This window comes from Leptodactylus fuscus, chromosome 8 (assembly GCF_031893055.1).
Source record: "Leptodactylus fuscus isolate aLepFus1 chromosome 8, aLepFus1.hap2, whole genome shotgun sequence".
In the NCBI taxonomy this organism is placed as follows: domain Eukaryota; kingdom Metazoa; phylum Chordata; class Amphibia; order Anura; family Leptodactylidae; genus Leptodactylus; species Leptodactylus fuscus.
In genome coordinates, this window is record NC_134272.1 from 77,129,471 (window position 1) to 77,138,711 (window position 9,241).

Below are 9,241 nucleotides of genomic sequence, written 5' to 3' on the forward strand. Positions count from 1 at the left end.
GGAGGAAGACGCTATATAGGATGCTTTATGGGGTAAACACGGAATCTTATTCGAGAATTTGCACAAAGCGCAACAAATAAATACAAATAAATACAAGAAAATTCTGTCTCTAGCTCCAACTATGCCATTGTTTGTAAGGCTCTGTATACCAGATGGGACCCATACCTTCAAAGAATCCTTTCTGTGTGTGGAACCAGGAGAGAAATACCATATGGAGTACTGTTACCATCTGGGACACTATGGACGAAGAATTTGTGTAGAGATCAGTGGCGTAACTAGGAATGGCGGATCCCCGTGGCGAACTTTTGACATGCCCCCCCCCCCCCCTTCCTGACCGACACCAAAGATCTTGACCGACCAGCAGCCCCTGTATCTGCAGATGATTTCTCTGCTGCCGATCTTCTCCTTATGGTAGGGAAAGTATGGGGCCCCTGAGGGTGTGGGGACCCAGGGAAATTGCCCAGTTTGCCCCCCCCCCCCAATGCCAGCCCCGGGGCCTGTTACTGGCTGAAGTATCTCCAGACGGTAACAGCCTAAGGAAAAAAAACGCGTGGGGCCTCAGCCTAATAGTATGTCGGGAATAGTCAAGATTAGTATGCCCAGGCAGATGTTAGAGAAGTGTTAAAGAGGTTATGCAGGACTTTCAAAAACATGGCTGCTTTGTAACTAGTCCCCTCAGGAGCCAGGGTCCCGCCATCTCTGTGGTTTGTTTAGCTGACATATCGGGGTAGAATAGAAATAATGGATATGGTGGGATCTGGTGACAGACTCCCTTTAAATCTCATGGCAGCCGTCACATCTCTGGAAACATACTTATATACTTTGATTTAATTGTTGGGAAATATTCAATCTGCCGAGACCATAAAACGCGTCCTTCGAGCTCGGGGTGTCAGATGTAGCTAGCACAACAAACAGTACATGTGCTAATGAGATCTTTACTGTTGTGTTTGATGACACCAAGACCAATTATAGGAATAAACTTTTAGTCAATTTTAATTGAGAAAAAAACTTTACATTTGATTACAGATTTGATTATAGAGAGAGCCAATGGAGGGGCCTGAGTTTTGTTTAGTGTGTCTTAGTGGCTCGTAGCCGTCAGGTGAACGGCCATGACTGCAAAGCCAAGGTGACTTCGGTAACAACCCTACGAGCTCCTTGAAAGGGAGAGGAGGAAGAGAGAACCAGGAGGTCGATAACCTTAAATGAAAGATGTTATCGTTACTTTTCCTTAATTCATTCCCAAGTTGTTCTTTGTTCCGAACCACCAGTAAACTACTCGAAACTTCCCACCCGTTTGTTGTCTCTGTGTCCATTACAGGGGCTCATGTAACAGATTCTTCCAGATCCGGTTTTGGATACTTGTCCATCCTAATGACCTTCCTTGGCAGGTTGCGTGTATGGATCCCACTGTCTATACATGGTTAATACAAGAGCTATTGAGTCGTCGTTCAGTGTAGGAGTCTGTGTCCTCCAACAGTGGACTCTCAATGGTCACTTCATGTTGGATGACACCCCGTTCACATCTGCATGGACTAAATGCTATTATTTATGGTGTGATATTTTTAGTTGCATGTTGAGAGGCGTCAGTATAATGATCGCTATTGTTTGGAATGGTTGTTGCTGCATCTAAACATATCCTCCCCTCCCCCGCCCGTATACAGCCTTGCATATCATTCACGGCTCCTAATGACAATCATTCTTCCCCTCATTTACATGGATTCAGAAAAGTTGAACGGTGGCCAAATCTTCCCATTCAAATATCACTTAGAGAGCTACTTGTTCGGCTTCATCCCATGTCGCTGCCAACTCCGCTTAGGCTGTGCCAGCTTTATGCCTTGTTACATATTGAATGTTGGTCATAAGTTACAATGGAAAAAAATCTTTATTTTATTACAAAGAATATGTCATATATCAAACAGTAAAAATAAGGAGACTGACGCATTTTAGGACGCTCATTCTACTGCCTGGCATGGCGCTGGCATGACTGGCATTATACTTTCTAATTGACAGGAACGAGCAAACAGACTTCATAGGAGACTTTCCAGAGAATTGGAGATAATATCATTTCCTATTTTGTAAATATTGTTAGAGGGCGCCGAGCTGCGGCGTAACAAATCTGGAGGGTTTGTATACTTGTCTATTTATTTTTACTACATGACTGTCCATCAACCGTAACACTAGGACTCTGCACAGACACAGCGTCAGAAATAGAGATGAGCGAACAGTAAAATGTTCGAGGTTCGATATTCGTTTCGAGTAGCCCCTCAATATTCGACTACTCGAATCGAATATCGAACCCCATTATAGTCTATGGGGGGAAAATGCTCGTTTCAGGGGTAGGCAACGTTCAATCAAATTATACTTACCAAGTCCACGAGTGAGGGTCGGGCTGGATCCTCTGAGAAGTCTTCTCCGTGCAGCGTCCCCGCGGCGTCTTCCAGCTCTGAATTCACTCTGCCAGGCATCGGGCCTGGGCAGAGCCGACTGCACATGCCCGCACTACAAGCTGACATGCGCAGTCGGCTCTGCCCAGGCCCGGTGTCTGGCAGAGTGAATGAAGAACCGGAAGACGGCGCGGGGAAGCTGCACGGACAAGACTTCTAAAGGTAGAAGAAGAACCAGCGTTGATTGGCCGACTGTATAGCATTCGGCCAATCAATGCTGGTTCTGCATCGAACTTTTACATTCGAATAGTGAGTGGTACTTGATCAAGTACGAGTATTTCGAATACCATAGTATTCGATCAAATACCTACTTGATTGAATACTACTCGCTCATCTCTAATGGTCACCATTTTCCATCTATGTGTAACTATCATCTATTTTCTGTCTGCTTTTCCTCTTGTTGTTTGTCATCTGTTTTTAGACCTATTTTTAATGGCCGTCACTTGGATTCAATCCATTAAGAAATGGTTAAAAATGGATCCACATAGCATGGAGAAGTAGAAGCAATGGATCCGATGACTTGTACTTGATAAGGTCAAAGCCGTGTTTATGACTAATTGACCAATAATCCCGGGTAACTGTCGTCATCCTAATTAATTAGGCTGAGTGCCAAGCAGTAAAGAAGTCACAGCACTCTATGTATTGGTATTCGTTCCTCTCTCAGCTAAGGAATGTATGCTGACGCACTTTTTATTAAAAAGACGGGGTTAAATAGTAGCAGAGAAAGGAAGTGATATAACAACAACGTAAGTTTTCATATTCATTCCTGATTGGTATGAGACATCTCAATCAAACAGAAAAAGTTTAAGCAGCTCCATATATAGCCAGCTACTCCCAGTCCTGCGTGGTAGCCTTGGGGAGATGTCTTCTGACAGCAAGTCAAGCATTTGTTTTTCTTGCACCCATCCTGGATTTCAGGCGCCATCTGATCATATAACATTATACCAGTTTCAAGCATTAGCAGCTATATATAGCATTCAGATTTTAAGGATAACAAGGTTTTTTATACATTACATGATTATAACCTTCACATACTCACTCTACCCAGGCAAAATTAGATGTCTTTCTTATTAATGGATGATACATGTAAGACAATGGCAGGTTTGGCAGGTTCAATGGACCTCACTCTTGTGCGCACTTTTAGTCATACATCATATAATACTTAGAAAATGAAGATGGCCACCATCGCAACGCCCCATATTTCATGCTGCTTGTCTTGGCGATGAGATGCAATATTTGCAAACTGTGAAACACATTGAAGATTAAAAAAAGGAACATCCAGCTTTCAATTTGTCATACATTTACAGGAGAAATAACAAAGGAATGACACAAAGCAGAATCCAGAAATATATAGTGTATGGTATATAGATTATTTCATGGGGGAAACATTTACTACAAATCAGAAGAGGTGACGGGTCCTGATTTATTTTTTTCCAGGATTACATAAGAATGTATAAGAATAGGATGAGGTTCTCGGCACTTGGGTGTCTTCTTCTTGGAGTTCTTCCATATACTTGGAGAATAGATGACCTCTTCCTAGGGATTCCTTCCCCTTGCTCAGGGGCCATGCTAATCTTCTCTGTATTGTTCCAATTTTAGTATACAGTCCTATGAAAAAGTTTGGGCACCCCTATTAATCGTAATCATTTTTAGTTCTAAATATTTTGGTGTTTGCAACAGCCATTTCAGTTTGATATATTTAATAACTGATGGACACAGTAATATTTCAGGATTGAAATGAGGTTTATTGTACTAACAGAAAATGTGCAATATGCATTAAACCAAAATTTGACCGGTGCAAAAGTATGGGCACCCTTATCATTTTATTGATTTGAATTCCCCTAACTACTTTTTACTGACTTACTGAAGCACAAAATTGGTTTTGTAACCTCAGTGAGCTTTGAACTTCATAGCCAGATGTATCCAATCATAAGAAAAGGTATTTAAGGTGGCCAATTGCAAGTTGATCTCCTATTTGAATCTCCTCTGAAGAGTGGCATCATGGGCTACTCAAAACAACTCTCAAATGATCTGAAAACAAAGATTGTTCAACATAGTTGTTCAGCGGAAGGATACAAAAAGTTGTCTCAGAGATTTAACCTGTCAGTTTCCACTGTGAGGAACATAGTAAGGAAATGGAAGACCACAGGGACAGTTCTTGTTAAGCCCAGAAGTGGCAGGCCAAGAAAAATATCAGAAAGGCAGAGAAGAAGAATGGTGAGAACAGTCAAGGACAATCCACAGACCACCTCCAAAGAGCTGCAGCATCATCTTGCTGCAGATGGTGTCACTGTGCATCGGTCAACTATACAGCGCACTTTGCACAAATAGAAGCTGTATGGGAGAGTGATGAGAAAGAAGCCGTTTCTGCACGTACGCCACAAATAGAGTTGCCTGAGGTATGAAAAAGCACATTTGGACAAGGCAGCTTCATTTTGGAAACAAAAATTGAGTTGTTTGGTTATAAAAAAAGGCGTTATGCATGGCGTCCAAAAAGAAACAGCATTCCAAGAAAAACACATGCTACCCACTGTAAAATTTGGTGGAGGTTCCATCATGCTTTGGGGCTGTGTGGCCAATGCCGGCATCGGGAATCTTGTTAAAGTTGAGAGTCGCATGGATTCCACTCAGTATCAGCAGATTCTTGAGAATAATGTTCAAGAATCAGTGACGAAGTTGAAGTTACGCCGGGGATGGATATTTCAGCAAGACAATGATCCAAAACACCGCTCCAAATCCTCAGGCATTCATGCAGAGGAACAATTACAATGTTCTGGAATGGCCATCCCAGTCCCCAGACCTGAATATCATTGAGCATCTGTGGGATGATTTGAAGCGGGCTGTCCATGCTCGGCGACCATCTAACTTAACTGAACTTGAATTGTTTGTCCAAAATACCTTTATCCAGGATCCAGGAACTGATTAAAAGCTACAGGAAGCGACTAGAGGCTGTTATCTTTGCAAAAGGAGGATCTACTAAATATTAATGTCACTTTTCTGTTGAGGTGCCCATACTTTTGCACCGGTCAAATTTTGGTTTAATGCATATTGCGCATTTTCTGTTAGTACAATAAACCTCATTTCAATCCTGAAATATTACTGTGTCCATCAGTTATTAGATATATCAAACTGAAATGGCTGTTGCAAATACCAAAATATTTAGAACTAAAAATGATTAAGATTAATAGGGGTGCCCAAACTTTTTCATAGGACTGTATGTGCTGCCAAAGCGAGCCTATTTTTCCTTAAAATTTTTATGGGAGGTGAAAGTTTGGCACTTTTTTTCCCACTTTGGCATTCACTTTATGGAAAAATATTATAAGTTTATAGACCAGGTATATTTGGACACAGGGATGTCTAATATGTAAGTGTTTTACTTTATTTACATATTAATTTTTTTAAATTTGTTTTTCATTTATTTTTTTAAACTTTTTGAACTTGTACTTTTAGACAATACTCTTCAATATACAATATAATCCCTCTTGAAGTGCCATGGCAACATATTTAACAAATGCAGTTTAGGCCTCGTTCACATCTGCATTCGGTATTCTGTCCGGGGGAGTCCACACGGAATAACAATGCAATTGCAAGCGCTGTGCAGTAAAAGCATACGGACTCCATAGACTATAATGGGGTCCGTGTGCTTGGTATGCGCTGCCCGCACGAGTCCTGTGGACAGGAAAGTAGATTGTGAACTACTTTCCTGTCCGCATGTTCTGTGTGGAGATCTGGCGGCAAGCACATGGACCCCATTATAGTCTAAGGGGATACACATGCTTTTACTGCGCAGCGCTTGCAATTGCGTTTGGTATTCCGTTCAGGGGTCCCCATGTAGACTCTCCCGGACGGAATACCGAATGCAGATATGAACCAACCCTCAGTTGACGATCTGCTGATCGACAGGATCTGGTATTTGTCTCTTAATTATTTGTGTTTGCTCCTGCTTAACTTCCTCCAGCCTATCCCTGTGCATCTGTATCTACATAAGCCATGTCTTTAGTCCCCCTCTGGCTTAGTAGTGTGTTGGGATCCATGCTGTTAGTTTATTTTACGTTCTGGTGCCTGTCATGCCTAATACGTGGACTCTGAGTCTGCTTGCATGTATACTGCTTGGTTATTTTATGCCTCTGTCTGCCTTATTTTTATGCTTGTCCTGTTGTTTTTTTTTTTATCCCTGTTTTAACCCTGAACTTTCTACAATACACTTTGTTACCTGTCTGCCCCCGGGCTTTCTACAATGTATTTACTACCTGTGGCAATGTGATTTGAGACTGTTCACGAGTCCCGTTTTTCATCTCTGTTCACATTCTGTGTGTAACGTCCTGCTTTGGTGGTACTTCGCACCACATTTTGACCTGTCTGGTCAGTGGATCCTCAGACAGACATCCCTGTAGATTCCTTTATGGGGGTTAAAGGGTGAAAACTAAGTAATCTTCTAGGATGATACCCTTAGCCCTCGTTCACAGCAGCGTTTGGATTCCGTCTGGGAGAGTCCGCATGAGGACCCCCTGAATGGTATACCAAACACAATTGCAAGCGCTGTACTGTAAAAGCACACAAACTCCATAGACTATGATGGGGTCCGTAGGCTTGCTGCTAGATCTCCGCAGGGATCTTGCAGACAGGAAAGTAGTTCAACATCTACTTTCCTGTCCGTATGTTTGGTGCGGGAAGCGCGCGACAAGCGCATGGACCCCATTATAGTCTATAGGGTCTGTGCGCTTTTACAGCACAGCACTTGAAATTGCATTTGTATTCCGATCGGGGGACTCCCCCCGGATGGAATCCAAACACTGATGTGACCAAGGGCTTAGAGCTGGCCTCAAACCAATTTTGTAGCACAATCTGATGCCCATTACAATTACATGGAAGCCATTCTAAATGGCTCATGCCCAGTCTTCCATCGTGGTCACTGATCTATACAGTGGGTCTCCACTGGTTGGGACTATATACCTTATCTGTATCCACCCTAATAAATTGTATGGATTTGTTATGATGACAATCCTGTAGCAAAATCAGTCACACATAAAGGCAAATGGAGATGAGTTGCAATACTACACCCAGACCACTGACCGGAGTGGCGCTGTTTCTGGGTAAAAAGACCCTTTTTTCTTATCCTGAACAACCGCTTTATTTCTCAAGGTCACGTCTAGTTGTATCCAAACATAAAAAAAATCAGGCAATAGATTTTGGTCTATAATCCTCAGATTACTTTGAAGTATTCCCGGCATAAAACCTGATGTCCGCAGAACCTTGCAATAAGCTTAAATATCTCACTTTTTCTAGATATTTGCTACAAATAAACATTCATACCGTCTTGGCCGTGTGTCTATCTGCGGAGCTCCTTTGATATTAATTTTATGCAGAAATACCCTAACCAGTTGTGTGAATCTGCTGCAGACGCCCCACAGTTTAGCTATGAGAGGAAAGCGCTTTCCACAGAGGAAATAAATCTTGCAGTATGATTTGTAGCAGAAAGCCCCCCGCCGCGCTCTATGCAGACAAATCTGATCAAAGGTTCCAGATGCTTCCAAATTTTGAACATCAAACCTGTTGGAAACACTTTATAAACCAGTTGTCATACTTTGTAGCAAAAGCAAAAGTACATGGAAATTTCCATATCAAAGCGGTGTTGCTTTGTACAGCAGTGGAAAACATTTACATGCCCTAATCTCCTCAATGGGAACTTTTTAACTTATTGGAAATTAAACTGAATAAATACGGCATGCTAAGTAACCCACCGTAGTGTGTGCAGATATGGAGAAAGCTAGCGCGCAATTATCATAATTAAGAAAAGTAGAAGGAAGATACCGGCAGACTTGTCTATGTTACACTGGCACAGCAATGGAGGCTGCAAAGGTTACAAATGGTAGAGTGTGCAAGATGCAAATATCAAGTGGCCAGTGCAAAGGTATAAGGATATCTCAAATAATGTCACAGTACAGGGATAATACACACAGTGATGTCACAGTACAGAGATAATACACATAATACACACAGTGATGTCACAGTACAGGATAATACACACAGTGATGTCACAGTACAGGGATAATACACACAGTGATGTCACAGTACAGGATAATACACACAGTGATGTCACAGTACAGGATAATACACACAGTGATGTCACAGTACAGGGATAATACACACAGTGATGTCACAGTACAGGATAATACACACAGTGATGTCACAGTACAGAGATAATACACACAGTGATGTCACAGTACAGGGATAATACACACAGTGATGTCACAGTAGAGAGATAATACACACAGTGATGTCACAGTACAGGGATAATACACACAGTGATGTCACAGTACAGAGATAATACACACAGTGATGTCACAGTACAGGGATAATACACACAGTGATGTCACAGTAGAGAGATAATACACACAGTGATGTCACAGTACAGAGATAATACACACAGTGATGTCACAGTACAGGATAATACACACAGTGATGTCACAGTACAGAGATAAAACACACAGTGATGTCACAGTACAGGATAATACACAGTGATGTCACAGTACAGAGATAATACACACAGTGATGTCACAGTACAGAGATAATACACACAGTGATGTCACAGTACAGGATAATACACACAGTGATGTCACAGTATAGAGATAATACACACAGTGATGTCACAGTACAGGATAATACACAGTGATGTCACAGTACAGAGATAATACACACAGTGATGTCACAGTACAGAGATAATACACACAGTGATGTCACAGTACAGGATAATACACACAGTGATGTCACAGTAAAGAGTTAATACACACAGTGAT

General features: G+C 41.9%; 1 non-coding gene across 1 annotated transcript; it reads right to left on the reverse strand.

The window, feature by feature from the left end:
- Positions 1–3,962: 3,962 nt before the first annotated feature.
- LOC142217762 (U6 spliceosomal RNA) lies at positions 3,963–4,064 on the reverse strand. The gene has a single exon (XR_012717408.1). It is a non-coding gene; the product is annotated as a U6 spliceosomal RNA (small nuclear RNA).
- Positions 4,065–9,241: the final 5,177 nt, after the last annotated feature.